This window comes from Chrysochloris asiatica, unplaced genomic scaffold, assembly GCF_000296735.1.
Source record: "Chrysochloris asiatica unplaced genomic scaffold, ChrAsi1.0 scaffold00116, whole genome shotgun sequence".
Lineage (NCBI taxonomy): Eukaryota > Metazoa > Chordata > Mammalia > Afrosoricida > Chrysochloridae > Chrysochloris > Chrysochloris asiatica.
Window position 1 is genome coordinate 2,115,440 of NW_006408634.1, and position 17,180 is coordinate 2,132,619.

The 17,180-nt window shown below is 41.6% G+C and overlaps 1 protein-coding gene across 1 annotated transcript in view; it reads right to left on the minus strand.

The window, feature by feature from the left end:
* NLRP2 (NLR family, pyrin domain containing 2) overlaps positions 1–17,180 on the minus strand; it is a 43,231-nt gene that overhangs the window by 20,900 nt on the left and 5,151 nt on the right. The gene's annotated exons all lie outside the window — the stretch shown is intronic.

The window sequence follows — 17,180 nt, forward strand, 5'->3', positions numbered from 1 at the left end:
GTAACTCAAGTAATACAAAGTAGGGGATAGACAAGGTATAGGTGGTTATTAGGAAAACATAATGTAGTAAAGAAAAATGAGGTTTATAAATAATAACCCCAACATAAAACTTTGCCCAGAAGAAAATGACACTAACCTGCCTTTTTTATTGTCCAATATTGTTTTGTTTCTGGGTTGGTGAGATCATCTACTTCTATGAACTCTATAAAAAGAGAACAAAGTTGAGTATTTTGGCACAAATGTAGTTGTACTTCCTTTGTCAGCATAATAAAGCAGGCTACAAGAAGTTCAGGATCTACCCAATACTTGGCCCATATTATGTGCTGGAAGGTACAACAGCTGTGTTTGTAGAGATGCGATCAATAGGACCGATAGCCCCGTCTCCCCGAAACCAAGTGACTGGTCTCTAGAGACATAGGAAATAGGCCACTGTATTACAGAAAATCCTACACCGCCTGCTTTTATATAGCTGTCACATGTACTGGTCCATGAACTCCTTAAAGAAGGTTCAGGTCTTGGTCATCTGAATCCCCAATGCCAAGAACACCATTGTTAGCTCAAGGATGTACACTAGCTACCACAGTGGGGTGCAGAGTGGTGGTGTGCCACTCAGAGAAACCCTGTATAGGGTTTCCAAAGCATAAATCTTTACGCGAGTAGAAAGCAAAGTTCATGTCTATTTCAAAATGTGACATTGTTTAAGAATAGAGCCTTTATAGATGTTGTTCAGTAAGGACCACTGAGGTGTAATTATCCTGGATGTTAAGAAGTTAGCCCCTAAATTCAGTGAGTGGCATCTAAGACAAAGACGACAGGGCAGACACAGAGAAGACCACCATGTGAAGACACACATTGGAGTTATGTTGCCACAAGCTAAGGCATGTCTGAGGCTCTCTGTCTGGAAAAGGGGGAATTCTTCCTTAGAACCTTCAGAGGGAGCTTGGCTCCCATATAGTTATGAAACAAGTTGTTTTGAAATCGAAACTCAATGTATCTTGCTTGTTTTAGTCTGTTCCGACTCAGAAATCCTGTCACAGTACATGGTAGTCTCGGGAATCCTGGTGTGCTGCTCTGGGCTAATGCGCTGGACTGCAAATTTGGTCTGAATTGCAAGGTTGGTGGTTCAAGGCTCACCAGCTGTTCCTCAAAAACCCTATACAGAGGTGCTGGGCTGCTAAATCTTAAGGTCAGCAATTTAAAACTACCAGTGGTTCCATGGGAGAAAAATGAGGCTTTTTGCTCCCATAAAGATTTACAGCCTTGGAAACCCTATACAGAGTCACTATTGAGTTGGAACCGACTCCACGGCACATAACACCACCAGCACCTACCATGGGTCGGAACCAACTCGATGGCACTTAAAACAGGGTTTCTGAGGAACAACTGGGAAGTTTGAATTGCCCAAAACTTTGTGGATCCCAGAAGTCCCGTACTGTGTTTGCTGTTAAGCGCTGTCATAGCAACCTTGTATAGGGTTTCTGAGGAGCAGCTGGTTAAGTTTTAACTGCCAGCCTTATGGTTCAAATCGACCTTGTGGTCCAGTGCTTATCCTAACAGCACCATACCGGGATTTAGGGGGTCCCAGAAACTTACAAGTGACTATCGAGAAACAGCAATGGGTCTCAATTCACCTGGGGCAACAGATGAGAGTAAGGGATAATAAGGAAACGGTTTATGCGGGATGTTTAGCTCATTGCCTCCATGAAAAACTACCTCCTTTACCAGAAGACCAAAATACTGGGTGGTGTTTGGCTGTCTTTACTAAAGATTTTGATCCAGATTCCAAAGACGACGAGATCTTGATGAAGGGGGGAAAATGCAGAGCAAGTGTCAGAGTTTTCACTGAGTCCTCATGTCCTAGAGACCTGGAAGCTAGATGAGCCCCTGAAATTGTCCTGAGATTTTTAAAACTTACACTAGAAATATTATCCTGGAAAAAAAAAACAACAAAAAACAAAAAAGTTCTGCTTTGAGCACATGATGTATCTTTAGGTCTATATGGGACCAAAAAGGTGCTCTGGTAGTGTAGTGGTTACTAGCTGAGCTGCCAACCTTTAAGGTCAGCAGTTCGAAACTACCAGCGGTTCCATGGGAGAAAGATGAGGCTTTCTGCTCCCGTAAAGATTTACAGCCTCGGAAACCCTGTGCAGGGTCACTGTGAGTGGGAACCGACTCCATGGTATTTAACAACAACAAATATGGGACCAAAGTGACAACAGAAAAGACTAGAAACCTTACATTCATGAGGGAAGAACTTGGCAAAAGAGGGGCAAGAATAATTGGATGCAAAGGATGTAGCCAGTGTCACTGAAGTGTACGTGTACAAAGTGTTGACTGGGTGTATGTTTTGCTGTGTATATTCAACATAATACAATTTCATAGGAAAACAAAACAAAACTTATTCTTGATCAGTAAAAAAAGTAATTAGAATAAGTGCCATGTGAAGAAGTTGTAGATCATGTTGTTAAATTGGTTCTGACTCATAGTGACCCTGTATAGGGGTTTCCGAGGAGTGGCTGTTTGAACCGTTGACCTTGCGGTCTGGTGCATTAACCCATAGCAGGACTCACCGTTGTCGCTGTGGCTGAGTGCTGTGAAGTCGGTTCTAACTCACAGTGACCCTGGGAGTCCAGAGTGACCTTGTGGTTCAGTGATTTATCCCAAAGCATCACCACACCAGGACTCCAAAATGGTCTCAAATTCATTAGTCAAGTAGCTGAGCAGCACTGCTAATGGCTCCTCAAAAAGTCACTAGTGGCATGTTGCTTCTCTAAAATACCATACACTTCCTCAGCATCTGCTTAGAGAAATGTAAAAGTGTTCACACAGACTCATACGTGAATGGTCATTGTTGGTAAGTGCCCTCAAATCTGTTCCTATACAGAGGGACCCTGTTTAGGGTTTCCGAGGAGTGTCTGGCGAGTTTGAACCAGTAACCTTGTGGTCCAGCACTTATCCTATGGTGTGCCACACCAGGACTCCTGAATGTTCACAGTCACATTTTTAAGTCAAAGGTAGAAAAATTTTACTAACTGGTGAATGGACAAAAGATTTTGATTGCCTATTTACTTGTTAATAATTTTTTTAATATGCAATATTCTGAATCTGATAATCACATGGCTTATTACGCTGGAAAGGACTAATTGAAGAGAAATGACATTGCATTCATTGTCAGAAAGAGACATTGCATTCATTGTCAGAAAGAACATTATCAAGATCTGGCATGAGGTACAATGCTGTCTGTGATAGGATAATATCCATTTGCCTACAGGGAAGACCAGTTAATTCCACTGTTATTCAAATTTATGTCCCAACCATTAAAGCTAGTGAAGATGAAATTGAAGAATTCTACCAACTTCTTCAGTCTGAAGTTGATTAAACATACAATCAAGATTTATTAATAATCACTGGCAATTGGAACACAAAGGTTGTAAATAAAGGAGGAAGGATCAGTAGTTGGAAAATAATGGACTTGGTGATAAAAATGATGGCAATCATGTGCTAGAATTCTGCAAGACCAGTGATTTGCTCAAGTACTTTTATGCAGCATAAAAGACAACTATCCACGTGGACCTCACCAGATGGAATACACAGAAATCACAACTTACTACACATCTGTGGAAAGAGATCCATGTCAGCCAAAACAAGACCAGGGGCAGACTGCATCAGACCATCAACTGCTCATATGCAAATTCAGACTGAAGCTGAAGACAATGAAAACAAGAACACTAGACCCAAAATATGACTTTGGATATGTTGTTGTTGTTGTTAAGTGCCGTTGAGTCGGGTCCGACCCATAGCGACCCTGTACAGGGTTTCCGAGGGTGTAAATCTTTACGGGAGTAGAAAGCCTCATCTTTCTCCCGCGGAGCAGCTGGTAGTTTCGAACCGCTGACCTTAAGGTTCGCAGCCCGATTCGTAACCACTACGCTACCAGAGCTCCTAAATTTAGAGATCTAAAGAACAGATTTCATATGTTAGACACTAAAGACCGAAGACCTGTGGGATGACATTAAGATATTACAGAGGTGGGGTTTAATTGCGGATTAGGGAAAAGTGTGCGGTACAGACCTCCGCCAGCAATAACACAGAATACCCAATGAAGCAGGTTTAGGGGACTGTTCCAGAACTCTGAACTACATATAATAGAATGTTTACAAAGTTTGGAGGCTCACAGTCAGTGAATTTGGAGATGGAAACTGGTGTCTTCTGATGTGTGGTTGTCAGCGACTCCCAGAGCAGCCATCTTGGCCGTGACGGAGTATGTGAAGATCAGAGGGGCACTGCCCCCGCATCTGTCTGACCCATCCTTGGAGATAAAGGTGTGGACATTTTTTCCTCTGTTCATTGGGCTCTTGCTGTCTGTGCACCTCCACTCTGGTGACTAGAGGGGATACCTGAGCATGTGGACACCCCCACCCCATCTCCCGAGGGTTCTACTATGCATGCTCACGGATCTGCTCAGCAAAGATTACCATGTGCAGAATCTATGAGGGAGAAGACACTGCTTAAAACCGAATGGTCTCCTGAAACGGCTACAGCTGGCCCTGAACTCTTATCACTAAGAAAAATCCCTGAATGGGGGTTGTGGAGGGGGGAGAGGGACAGACTAAAAAGAACAGTCTAAAAATTAAACCTGGAGTTACACGTCATAAGAAGCAACATACTGAAATTTCTCAGGCAGCCTTGAAGGTAAGCCGATAGGGGCATTAAAGTCATACTCATTTTGCTACAGATTTTTTTTTTTTTAATGTGATTATAGACTGTAGTACCCAGTTTTTTGGTCTCCCTTTTACCGTCAAGGGGCTCTTTCTCTCTCCCTACATTACTCGAGAAGAGACAGCAATTATGGTCATATAGGCAAGCTGCAAGCACACCCTGTAAAATACCCCCAATCCAGTCAAGAGCCAGTATCAGCTGCTACACACGCTACACAGCGAATACCAGTTACAACTACTCTGAGTCGAGTCATAAATGAAAAGGGAAGCCCATTTCCTGATCACATCTACCTGGAGCCAATCAGAAGATAAATAATACATCAACATTGTTGTTGTTGTTAAGTGTCGTTGAGTCAGTTCCAACCCATAACGACCCTGTATAGGGTTTCCAAGGACCGGCTGGGTGAGCTTGAACCACCAGCCTTGCAGCTCAAACGGCTTTGCAGCCTGGCACATTTACCTATAATGCCACACCAGGACTCCCAATCCAACATATATTCATCTAATTGAAAGCACAATTATTGAAGATGCCCAAGAAGCAACTGACCATTTTGGCACAAGTCCAGAAACAAGATACAAATGAGTTGGAGGTAGACCTAGACTTCCCATTGGAAGGAGGAGAGGCTTTGGAACTGCCCGAGAAGGAATTCAAGAGAATGATAATTGAGATACATCCAAATGCGCCACAGAGGGGTTGAGAAAAATAAAGAAGTTAGGAAAGTGCTACAGGAACAATCAAGTAAGATACAGCATTGGAAACAGCATTGAGAATTCAAAATCTACAAAAAGAGGTCCAAGTGATTGGCAAAGGAGTAGAATAAAAGAAATAGAAGCCAGAACCAGCTAACTTGAAGACAATATCTCTCAATACTGCTAAGATAGAATAAACAGCAAGCAGAAAAAGGGGTAAAAAAAATCCGAAGAAAGTATAAGATTCATGAGGGACAACATGAAAATTAATGGAATTATGGAACAGGAAGAATCCTTCAAGTCCACAGAGGAGATAGCTGAAGAGCTTCTGGAACAAAATTCCTCTAACATCCTGAAAAGTAAGATAAGCACTCAAGAAGTTCAATGAACCCCAGGAAGGTTAGACTCCAAAAGAAATTCACCAAGACATATCAATCAAGCTCTCCAAAATCAGACAAGGAGAGAATCCTGAAAGCAGCTAGGGAAAAAGAGCCGTGTCACTTACAAAGGCAAGCAGATCACATTAAGCTCTAATCTCTCAGCAGAAACCATAAAGGCAATGGGGAGACATATATAAAACTGAGAACAACAACAACAAAAAAAACTGTCAACTAAGAATTGTCCACCCAGCAAAGCTGTCAATCAAATATGACAGCATTGTCAAAGCCAACCCAGCGCTTCAGAACATCTTAAAGGCAGTTCTCTTTGGACTGAGAACCAACAAGAACAGACAACTAGAGATTAACATATGTGACAGCACTACCCAGAACTCCATCAACAGATGGAGGAGTCCAAAACAGAATAAAATTACAAGAACAAATTCAGAGATTCTGGGAGGTGAGTCTATGATCACAACAATTACAATGTGAAAGAAGGTAAACACGTAGGGAACAGAGAGATCCAGATAGTGAGGAGGTCAGGTAGATTACAGGATAAGATACTGTTTTAAATGGAGGAAAAAGATTAACAGAGTACAGGGTAGCCTCTAAGAAAACGAGTACTTCGCAACATAACAAGAAAATGAAAATCCAAGCACATAGAAAGATTAAAACTGAAGAAACTGACAAGAACACACACACACACACACACACAAACTGAAACTCAGTGCAGGAATGCACGCAGAAGAAACCAACACCACCACAAAAAACCCAAATAACAGCAATTAATTCATACCTTGGAGTCCTGGTGTGGTGTTGTGGGTTAATGCACCAGACTGCAAAGCTGTTTGAACTGCAAGGTCAGCAGTTCAAACTCACCAGCTGCTCCTTGGAAACCCTATACAGGGTTACTATGGGTCGGAATTGACTCAACAGCACTTAATAACAACAACAACAATTCATACCTATCGATAATTACACTGAATGTCAATAAATTAAATGTACCAATTAAGAGATGGGAGAGTGGCAGAATGGGTAAGAAAACAAGATTCTTCAATATGCTGTCTGCAACAGACACACCTTACACACAAAGACAAAACCAGACTAATAAAGTAAAGGATGAAAAATGTATAACAAGCTAATTACGATAAATGAAGAGTGGAGATACTAATCCGATAAACTTTAAGGCAAAACCAGAATAGATGAAGATGGACATTATTATGTCATGATTAAAGGCTCAACTGAACAAGACTGACATTAACCATAATATCTACACTCTCAATTAAAGAGCTCCAAAAACTATATATAAAGCAAGCTAATAGATTTGAAGAAGAAACAGACAAATCACAACAGATAGAGATTTTAATACACCACTTTTTGGAAAAGGATAGAACCAGAAAGAAACTCGACAAAATACACAGAGGAACTAAACAACACAATCAGCCAACTTGACCTCATAGATGTGTACAGAGCATTCAACCCAACAGCACAATACACATTTTTTTCCAGTGCACATGGAATATTCTACAGAATAGACCATGTGTTAGGCCACACAACAAGTCTCCATGAATTTACAAACATCAAGATACTACATAGCATCTTCTCAGACCACAATGCTGTAAAATTAGGAAGACCAAGAAAATAAAGTCAGATACTGAATAATACCCTGCTGAAAAGCGACCTGGTAGTAAAACAAGATGCATTCCACAGACGTTCCTAGAAACAAATGAGAATGAAAACACAATATACCAAAATCTTTGGGACACGGCAATAAATGCACACATCCATCAAGAACGAAAATTAACACATTAACACAATATTTTCAACAGCTAGAAACAGACAGCAAAATAAACCTAGAGTCAACAGAAGAAATAAAGATTACAGTAGAAATCAATGATAGAAAACAGAAAAATTATAGGAAGAATCCACAGGACAAGCTGGTTCTTCAAATGGATTCCTAAAATCGACAACCCATTGGCAAACCTAACAATGGAGGGAAAAGACACAAGTAACACGCATTAAGAAGCCACATGGGTGATGTCACAACAGAACAGAAATAAAAAGGTATCAGATTATGAAGATTTGTACATTGTACTCCAGCAAATTTGAAGATCTAGGGGAGATGGATACATTAGAAAAAAAAAAAACAAAAACAGCATGACCTACCTAAACTTAAGGAGCTCTGGTAGTGTAGTGGTTACAAATTGGGCTGCGAATTTTAAGGTCAGCAGTTCAAAACTACCAGCTGTTCCGCGGGAGAAAGATGAGGCTTTCTGCTCCCGTAAAGATCTGCAGCCTTGGAAACACTGTGCAGGGTCACTATGAGTCAGAACCGACTCCACAGTAATTAACAACAACAAACTGGCAAAGAGGAAGTACAACTATTTGCAGATAGGGTCCTATACGTAGAAGCCCCCAAAGACAAACATAACAAAAAAACCCTACTAGACCTCATTGAAGATTCAGCAAAGTGGCAGGGTAAAAGAACAACATACAAAAATCAGTTGGATTCCTCTATACTAATAATGACAGTACTGTGCTGAAAAGGACATTAGGAAAGCAATGCTATTTACAATAGTTGTCCAAAGGATGAAATATTTAGGAATAAATATATAACCAGAGAAACAAAGGACTTAAAGAAAACTACAAAACACTACTATAAGAAATCAAATGAGAAAAATGGAAGAATATACAATATTTCTGGATAGGAAGACTTAAGATTATGAAAATATCACTACTACCCAAAGCAATCTACACATATAATGCAATCCCAATCCAGATTCCCATGACATTCTTCAAAGGACAGGGAAAAAATTACAAACTTTATATTAAAAAGTTAACAGACCTAGGATAAGCAAAGCACTGCTTAAGAACAAAGTTGGAAGCCTCTCAACTTCCTGATTTCAAGATTTACTACAGTGGTAAAATAGTCTGGTACTAGTACAATGAAAGATACATAGATCAATGGAACAGAATAGAGAATCCAGAAATTAACCCATCTACATACAGCTAACTAATCTTTGACAAAGGGCCAAGTACATTGAATGGGAAGGAGATAGTCCAGATCTCTGGATATTGCCATGCAAAAAGGCTGGAACAAGACCTTTACCTCACATCATATACAAAAACCAGCTCAACATGGATTAAAGACCTAAATGTGAATCCCAGAATTATGAAGGTCAATGAATAAACAGGGACACATTTCAGGGTTCTAACAGGGCACACACAAGACTACGAAATATTGCCAAAGTTACACACACAAAAAAATAGATTGGAACATACTGAAAATTACAAGCTTATGTGCAACAAAAGATTTCACCAACAGTAAAAAGACAGCCCACAGAATGAGAAAAAATCTTTTGCAATGACATATCAAAGGACTAATTTCTACAGTCTATAGGAAACTAGAACACCTCTACAAGAAAAAGACAAATAACAATTTTAAAAAATGGGCACAGGACATGAAAACAGACACTTACAGGAAGAGATTCAGGCAGTCAACAAATTAGGAAATGGTCACGATCATTAGCCATTAGAGAGATGCCAAGTCAAAACAATGAGATAGACCAGTAATAACAGTGATGTTCAAAAAAGCAGAGGATAATAAATCCTGGCGAGGGTGAGGAAAGACTGGGACCCTCCTGCATCGCTGGTGGGACTGCAAAATGGTCCAACCACTCTAAAAAAACAGTATGGCGCTTCCTCAAAAAGTTAGAAATAGAAATACTGTTATGATCCAGTAATCCCTCTACTTGGTATATAGCCACAAGAAACACGAGCCATAACATGAGTAGATTTATGCACACCAATGTTCATAGCAGCACTATTTACAATAGCAAAAAGATGGAGACAGCCTAAGTGCCCATCAATGGAAGAATGGATAAACTGTGGTACATACACACAATGGAATATTATGCTACCTTGAAGAATAACAAGGAAGCTGTAAGCCCCTGCATAACACAGATGAACCTTGAGGACATTATGCTGAGTGAAATTAGTCACAAAGGACAAATACTGCATAAGACTATTATTTTAAAAGCTTAAGACACCCATACCAAAAAGGAGGGAAAAAAAATTTCTTTTGTTACTGGGGAGGGGAGGGGGGGAGGAGGAGACAGTATTGGACAGGGTACGGAATAGACATCATAGCTTGGGTGTTGGGGAGGGGGATGGAAGAACAAAGCAGATTAAGGTAAGGGAACACTGAGGCAGGTTAGCATGGGCTAAATGGGACAGAGGTAAATAGTGATGTATGCTCAACATTGGAACAATAGGGATCGAGGCATAGTCTGAATGGGTAGAAGGGGGAAACAGTGTTAAGATGCTTGACTGTCTTATTGGTTCCCCTTGTCTACTATTGTAAAATAGGCACTTGAGTGAGATAGAAAGAAATATCAGGAAACATGATTACAGAAAGCTTGTTAAGTCTGTCTTTGGCCTGTTGTTTTTAAGTGCCGTCGAGTCGGTTCCGACCCATAACGACCCTGCATAGGGTTTCCAAGGAGTGACCGGTGAGCTTGAACAGCCGACCTTACAGTTGAAATACCTAAAAGGGGTTCTAGAACTTGCCCAGTGAAATAGGCTTCCTGTGGAGCCTTTGTAATGTACAGGACCCTTAGGTGGAATCCTGAGCCCCCTCCCCATCCACACCCTTCTGAGGTGGGACATTCCCACTTGAAAGGACAAGCAGGCCAGACTGGAGCACTGTGAGAGAGCAGAAGATACTTCTCGAAAGAAGAACAGCAGGAAAAATCCAAAACAAAAATGAGAGTCTGATCGGCTACCACAAGAACAAAGCCAAGTTGTTCACGAGGGGAGCCATCAAGGCAAGCTATCAAGCCCCTTTCAGGACAAACCCCCCTCTAAGACTGAAACTCAAAGGGAACACATGAGCAGGCATGTAGGCTTACTGGCAACCACATTGGTTTACTCGCAACCACATTGGTCTACTGGTGAGTGAAGAGGGGGAAAAGCAGCAATGAAGAAATGGGCTGAGTTTGACCACGTTCCATAGACTGTCTCCTGTTGACCTGGAGATGAGAAGACGAAGGGCTGGTTGGTCTTAAATGTGATGAAACCTGGGGAGTCCTGAGCCCATGGACAAGGACATAGGCCACGGTGGGGCTAGAGCTGAGAGCAAAGTGTCCAGCTGATATGAAGTGAGGAGAGAGGTACAAGAGCACCCAAACTTGTACACAGTACCCACCTAACCTAGCCTCAATGGCTTAAAAAGGTAAAACATCGATAAAGGAAACAAGTGTAAATTGCTACCATTTTATGAACTTGATCTATACCTTATGTAGTAGCTCAAAATACCAACTCAGAGGGAAGGAATCTTCACATCAAGTATCAATCCTATCCCTTCTGTACGCAGGGTTTGATAGGGACGGGAAACTTAGACATTGGCTACCTAAAATGGAGGGACTAAAAAGGCACGGAGGGACTGATTTACAAGTTTTCAAGAGGGAGTTTAGTTTCAGAGTGTGTGTGTTTGTGTGTGTGTGTGTGTGTGTGTTGGGGGGAGGTGGTATAGTACCCACTGAATAGTTTTCATCTTGTCTAGATGGGTCTGGTGAAAAGAGATGGGGATAAGATTCTTATGATTCACTAGTAATTGTTATCATCACTAATTGTGATTGCAGAAGTTCTGTAACAAAAAGGGGGGAAATAGTTAATGTTACAGTCCAGGAACAGAGGACCCTAGGACCATCAAAGGAGAAGAACATGAACAGAATGTGGGACCCTATCCAGAGAAGCAGTAACACCAGAGATGAGGACATGCAGAGAGGGAGCAGCTGAGGACTCTAGATTCATGGAAAGAGAAAGACTGTGTGCTGGTTGTCAGGAGGCAGGCTTGCAGAACGTGCCCCTTGGTTGTTTAAATGATTATACATTCCTGCGTGTTTTTGTGGCCATCTCCCCAGCCCCTCAACAAAAAACAAAACAAAACAAAAAAACCAGAGGGAATGGAAGCAAATACTATTGAATGATCCTACACGGAGGAGATTGTAATTATTGCAATGAAAACAATGTTCTCCCATGTAAACCATCACTCAGTTCACACACACACACACACACAATGAGGCGGTACAAGAGCTGAACAGAAAATTTCAAAGAGCAGCTTAAGAAGACCAAGTCAAATATTCTAATGAAATGTACTCAGATCTGGAGTTAAAAACCATAAGGAAGAACTCTCAGCATGCATTTAAACTGAGGAAACTGAAGAAAATTCAAACTTCATAGCTTGTGTTATTGAAGGATTCTCTTGGCAAATTATTGACTGATGCAGAAAGCATCACTAGATGGAAGGAATACACAGAGTCACCGTACTAAAAGGAAATGTTGATGTTCAGTCAATTCAAGAGGCAGAATATACGATCAAGAGCCAATGATCCTGAAGGAGGAAGCCCAAGGCGCATTGAAGGCATTGGCAAAGAAGGCACCAGGAATTGATGGAATATAAACTGAAGTCTTTCAAGAAAGTAAGGCGGCACGGGAGGCACTCACTCATCTATGCCAAAAGATTTGGAAGACAACTAACCACCTGGCCAACTGATTGGAAGAGATCCGTAGTTGTGCCCATTCCAAAGAGAGGACCCAATGAAATGCAGAAATCACTGGACAGTTATCACTGATGTCCCATGCGAATAAAGTTTTACAAAAGTAATACAGTATAACAGCTGCAACCGCACACTGACAATGTCCAGAGGTTCAAGTCAGATTCAGAAGAGGATGTGGACAAGGGGTGTCATTGCTAACGTCAGATGGATCTTAGCTGAAAAGCAGAGAATACAAGATGTTTACCTGTGCTGTGACTCTTTCAATTGTGTGGATGACAAGCTATAGAAAACATTGCAAAGTTTGAGTATTCCAGAACACTTAACTGTGCTCATGAGGAATCTGTACATAGACCAAGAGGCAGTTGTTCAAACAGAAGGAACACCTAATGGTTTAAAATTAGGTGTGACGGGGTTGTATTCTCTCGTCACACATATTCAACCTGTATGCTGAGCAAATAATCTGAGAAGCTGGGTTCTATGTAGAAAAATGTGGCATCAGGATTGGAGAAGACTCATTAACAACCTATGATATGCAGATGATACCAACCTTACTTCAAGTGGACTTGAAACACTGATGAAGATCAAACACCACACCTATCTCAATGTAAATTAAAATCCTCACCATTGGACCAATAAACAACATCCATATAGAGAAAAGATTGAAGTTGTCAAGGACTTCATTCTTCTTGGATCAACCATCAACACTCATGGAAGCAGCAGTCAAGAGATCAGACCACGTATTACATTAGGCAAATCTGCTGCACAAGACCTTTTTAAAGTGTTGAAGAGCAAAGATGTCAGCTTGAGGACTAAGGTGCGCCTGATCCAAGCCATGGTCTTTTCAGTAACCTCATATGCATGCGAAAGCTGGACAGTGAATAAGGAAGACCGTAAAGAATTGATGCTTTTGAGTTACGGTGTTGGAGCATATTAAAGGTACCATGGACTGCCAGAAAAAACAAAGATCTGTGTGGGATGAAGTACAGCCAGAGGGTTCACTGGGAGCCAAGAGAGCCAGACGTCGTCTCTCATACTTTGGACACTGTCAGTAGGGACCAATGCCTGGAGAAGGGTATCATGTTGGTAAGGTGGAGGTTCAGAGAAAAAGAGGAAGACCTCAGTGAGATGGATTGGCACATTGGCAGCATGTTGTGAGGTTGGCTCAGGATCGGGCAGTGTTTCATTCTGTTGTGCATAGGGTGGCTTTGAGTCAGTACTGACTCCACGGTGCCTAACAACAAAATTTTTAATTGTGTGATATAATCCATTCAGTGGAGTACTGTTCACAACCAAGAAGGACTGGATTATATTTGTAATGACACGGGGGAAACAAAGAACAAACATTTCCCAAACAGAATTCAGACCCATTAAGATCACGTGTCCAGAAAGTCAAATCTAGACAGAAAGCAGATTACGGATTGCCTAGCGTGGAGCCTGTAGGGAATCACTGCAGATAGGCAGAAGGGTCTTCTGGGAGTCATTTATTGTTACAAACTTGTGTAGTATCATACTCAAAATTCTTGTACACTCAACATAAGTGACGTGTATAGCGTGAAAACTCAAAAACCGCCTGGCAGACTCGAGAGACTAGTGTTAGATTACAGATACCAACCGCCATGCTCCTTAGACGCTCGATGGAGAAACCTTTGGCTTGCCACCTACTGTGGACGTGTCCTCAGGAAACACCAGTTGCTACAAAAGGTGATGGTTGGCAGTGCAACATCCGCAACCACGTACTCACAAACAGCAACCGTCACTGAAGACGGCACAGGATCCAGTAAGATTTCATTATTATATACGAGAGTCGGAGCTAACGCGATGGCAATGGCAACCAAGACCACCAATAATCCTAGACTGACCATTAAGTCAGTATAGGCTAGCCACGTACCTGCAGATATGTCTCAATCTTCTCATCGCTTCAAGTTTTATTAAACTTATCAATAAACTAAACTTCCCAAATCTAAGAGGAATGCATAGTTTGTTAAGAGCTGAATTCTGATTTACTCCAATGCTCAGTTCATCTTCTCGTCTTGTGGGAAGGGCGCATTCTCCATAAAACAATTGATACGTAAAGAAAAAAGATTTGAGAGAGATTTCTCAAGAGGAGTGGAAAGGGCATCAAAAGCAGGTCTGCTCCCCTTAGCTTACTCAGCATTTGACGCTCTAAGACCAACCTGGGCTTAATTTAAACATCTCTTCTCTATCTTCCCATTTTAAACTTTTTGGTTCTGGTGTCAACCCTGAAATGAAAGAAAAAACGTAACTATTATGGGCTTGTCACTGAAAATTCTGTCTGGGAGGTAGGGGTGTTCAACAGTAGAGCTTTCAGTATTGAAACCTAGGTTATTACAGAGATAAAGCTAATGAAACATTGACTCCGGAAATGGAAGTATTGGGCCATGATCTCAGGCTTACCTGCTGCATTTGGGAAGTAGTGTTGTAAGGACCAAACTGATTTTGCCTACCTAGAAACTGCTTGACTAAACTCTAGTCAGGCTCAGGAAAGCATTTTAAATAGACAAGGCCTCAGTTATTAGTTCCCTCCAGAGACAAGGTCAATCTCCATTCTGTACATTAGCCTGAACACGTACTCTAGCTCCAAGAATATGATATATGTATAAATAGCCAGGCAGCTCAAGGCCAGAGGCCAGATGTTTTCCTTTACCCTAGCCTAAGAACAAAGACCACCAGTCCTGACCAATTAAACTGTAACATCTCATAGTTTGCCAATTGTTAACCAATCCAAAGATTGTAAAGCTGAGAAACCTGAGCTGTTTGAAAATTCTATAAAAACCCTGCAGACAATGAATTCGGGGCTCTTTCCCTATTCCGAAATGTCGGATAAGGTTAGAGACCTGGCTCGAGCTTGATTAAACAACCCTTAAGGAGCTCTGGTAGCGTAGTGGTTACAAATCGGGCTGCGAACCTTAAGGTCAGTGGTTCGAAACTACCAGCCGCTCCGCGGGAGAAAGATGAGGCTTTCTACTCCCGTAAAGATTTACACCCTTGGAAACCCTGTACAGGGTAGCTATGAGCGCTATGGGTCGGAACCGACTTGACAGCACTTAACAACAACAACAACATGTATTTGCATCGGTACACGGCTCCTGGGTGGTCTTTGGGGACCCTGAATTCTGGGCATAACAGTGTGAGAAATGGAAAACATACCCCCCCTCCCCCACAGCCCCACACCATACACACTTCTAGTCTTGTGGGAAGGGAGCATTCTCCATAAAACAATGGATATATAAATTAAAAAAAAAAAAGTTTTGAGAGTGAGATGGAATTCCCAAGAGGAGTGGAAAGGGCACTAAAGGCAGGCCTGCTCCCTTTAGCTCTAAGACCAACCTGGCTCTTCCTCCAGCTCTTCTACAGTGTCCCATTTGGAACTTTCTGGTTCCGGAGGAGTCAGTGTCAATCCTGAATGAAAAAAACAAACAAACAAAGAGCTTGTTACTGAAAATTGTGTCTGGGAGGTATGGGTCTTCAAAGATGGCTGAGTTCAACCTTGGGGTTTCACTATTTAAACCTAAATTACATAAAGATAATGCTAATGAAAATAATCTAGAAATGGGCCATGATCTCAGGCTATCTGCTTTATTTGGGAAGTAGTGTGAGAAACGGAAAACAGACCCATTTACCCATAATTCCCCTTTGGTTTCCCCATCCTAAGGGCATTCAGAAGGGCTTCAGGGATTGTTTCCCAGAGTTTCTGACAAAGTAGATAAAAACTTATGTGCCTTCCAGTCAGTTCCAACCCATATAATAGGGTTTCCAAGGAGGGACTGGTGAACTTGGATCGCCAACCCTGCGGTTCAAACTGACTTTGCAGTCCAGCACATTAGTTCACAGTACCACACTGGGAAGGACTGTATTACAAAGGTGCGATTATACACGAGGGAGGAAATACCTCAGATTCAACTTTGGAATAATTAACTGGTTAAGTGCAAGGACTTCTGAGGAGATAGATGACTGGGAGGCGATTGGGTGGAACCCTCTGAAGTTAAGGGGAAAGAATGCTAGCCTGGAGATATAGCAAGTGATTATAGATTGTCTTTCTGGTGGACTGAAGAGAGCTCTGGGAACCCTGAAAGAATGAAGAATGATTATATGCAAGTAATACATTGTTATGGAAGCTGAGAATGAGATGTTAAACCAAGAACTAGCCAGTGGGAGTTTACTCAGAATATTTAAATTCAATTCTCTGGTTAAGAGCGAGTCCTAAGGTGGTCATCAAATCTGACAGACTGCCAATGTACATGATTTGGTGTCTTCTGCTATGGGAATGGACTGGTGGATCAGCACTGGACTGCAAACCACAAGGTCGGCAGTTCAAACCCACCAGTTGATCCTCAGAAACCCTATATGGGGTTGCTTAAGTAGGAACCGACTGGATTGCACTTAACAGCTATGGAAATATTTTGTGCAGTAGTCCAAAAGAGTCAGTTCATCCTGTCTTTACAGAGAAATGTGCGTAGAGGGGCTCCTGAGACCATTCCCCAATTTTATTATTGCCTTAAACCCAAGTCCTGGTGTGGGTTAATGTACTGGACTGGAAGGTTGGTAGTTCAAGCTTACCAGCTGCACCTTGAAAACTCTATACTGGGTCACTAAGAGTTAGAACCAATTTAATGGTAATTAACAATAACAAACCCAAGACATATACTGCAGTTATTTTGGTGATACCAAGGGAAGAAGATATGGAGAATCACTAACTCCCAAATACTTTAAGCCAGGGGTTAGTACAGCAAACTTCTGCCTAGGGCCACATAGTAAGCTTTTCTTCTTTGCAGTCCTCTAGATCGCTGGTAGCATAGTGGTTACGAATCGGGCTG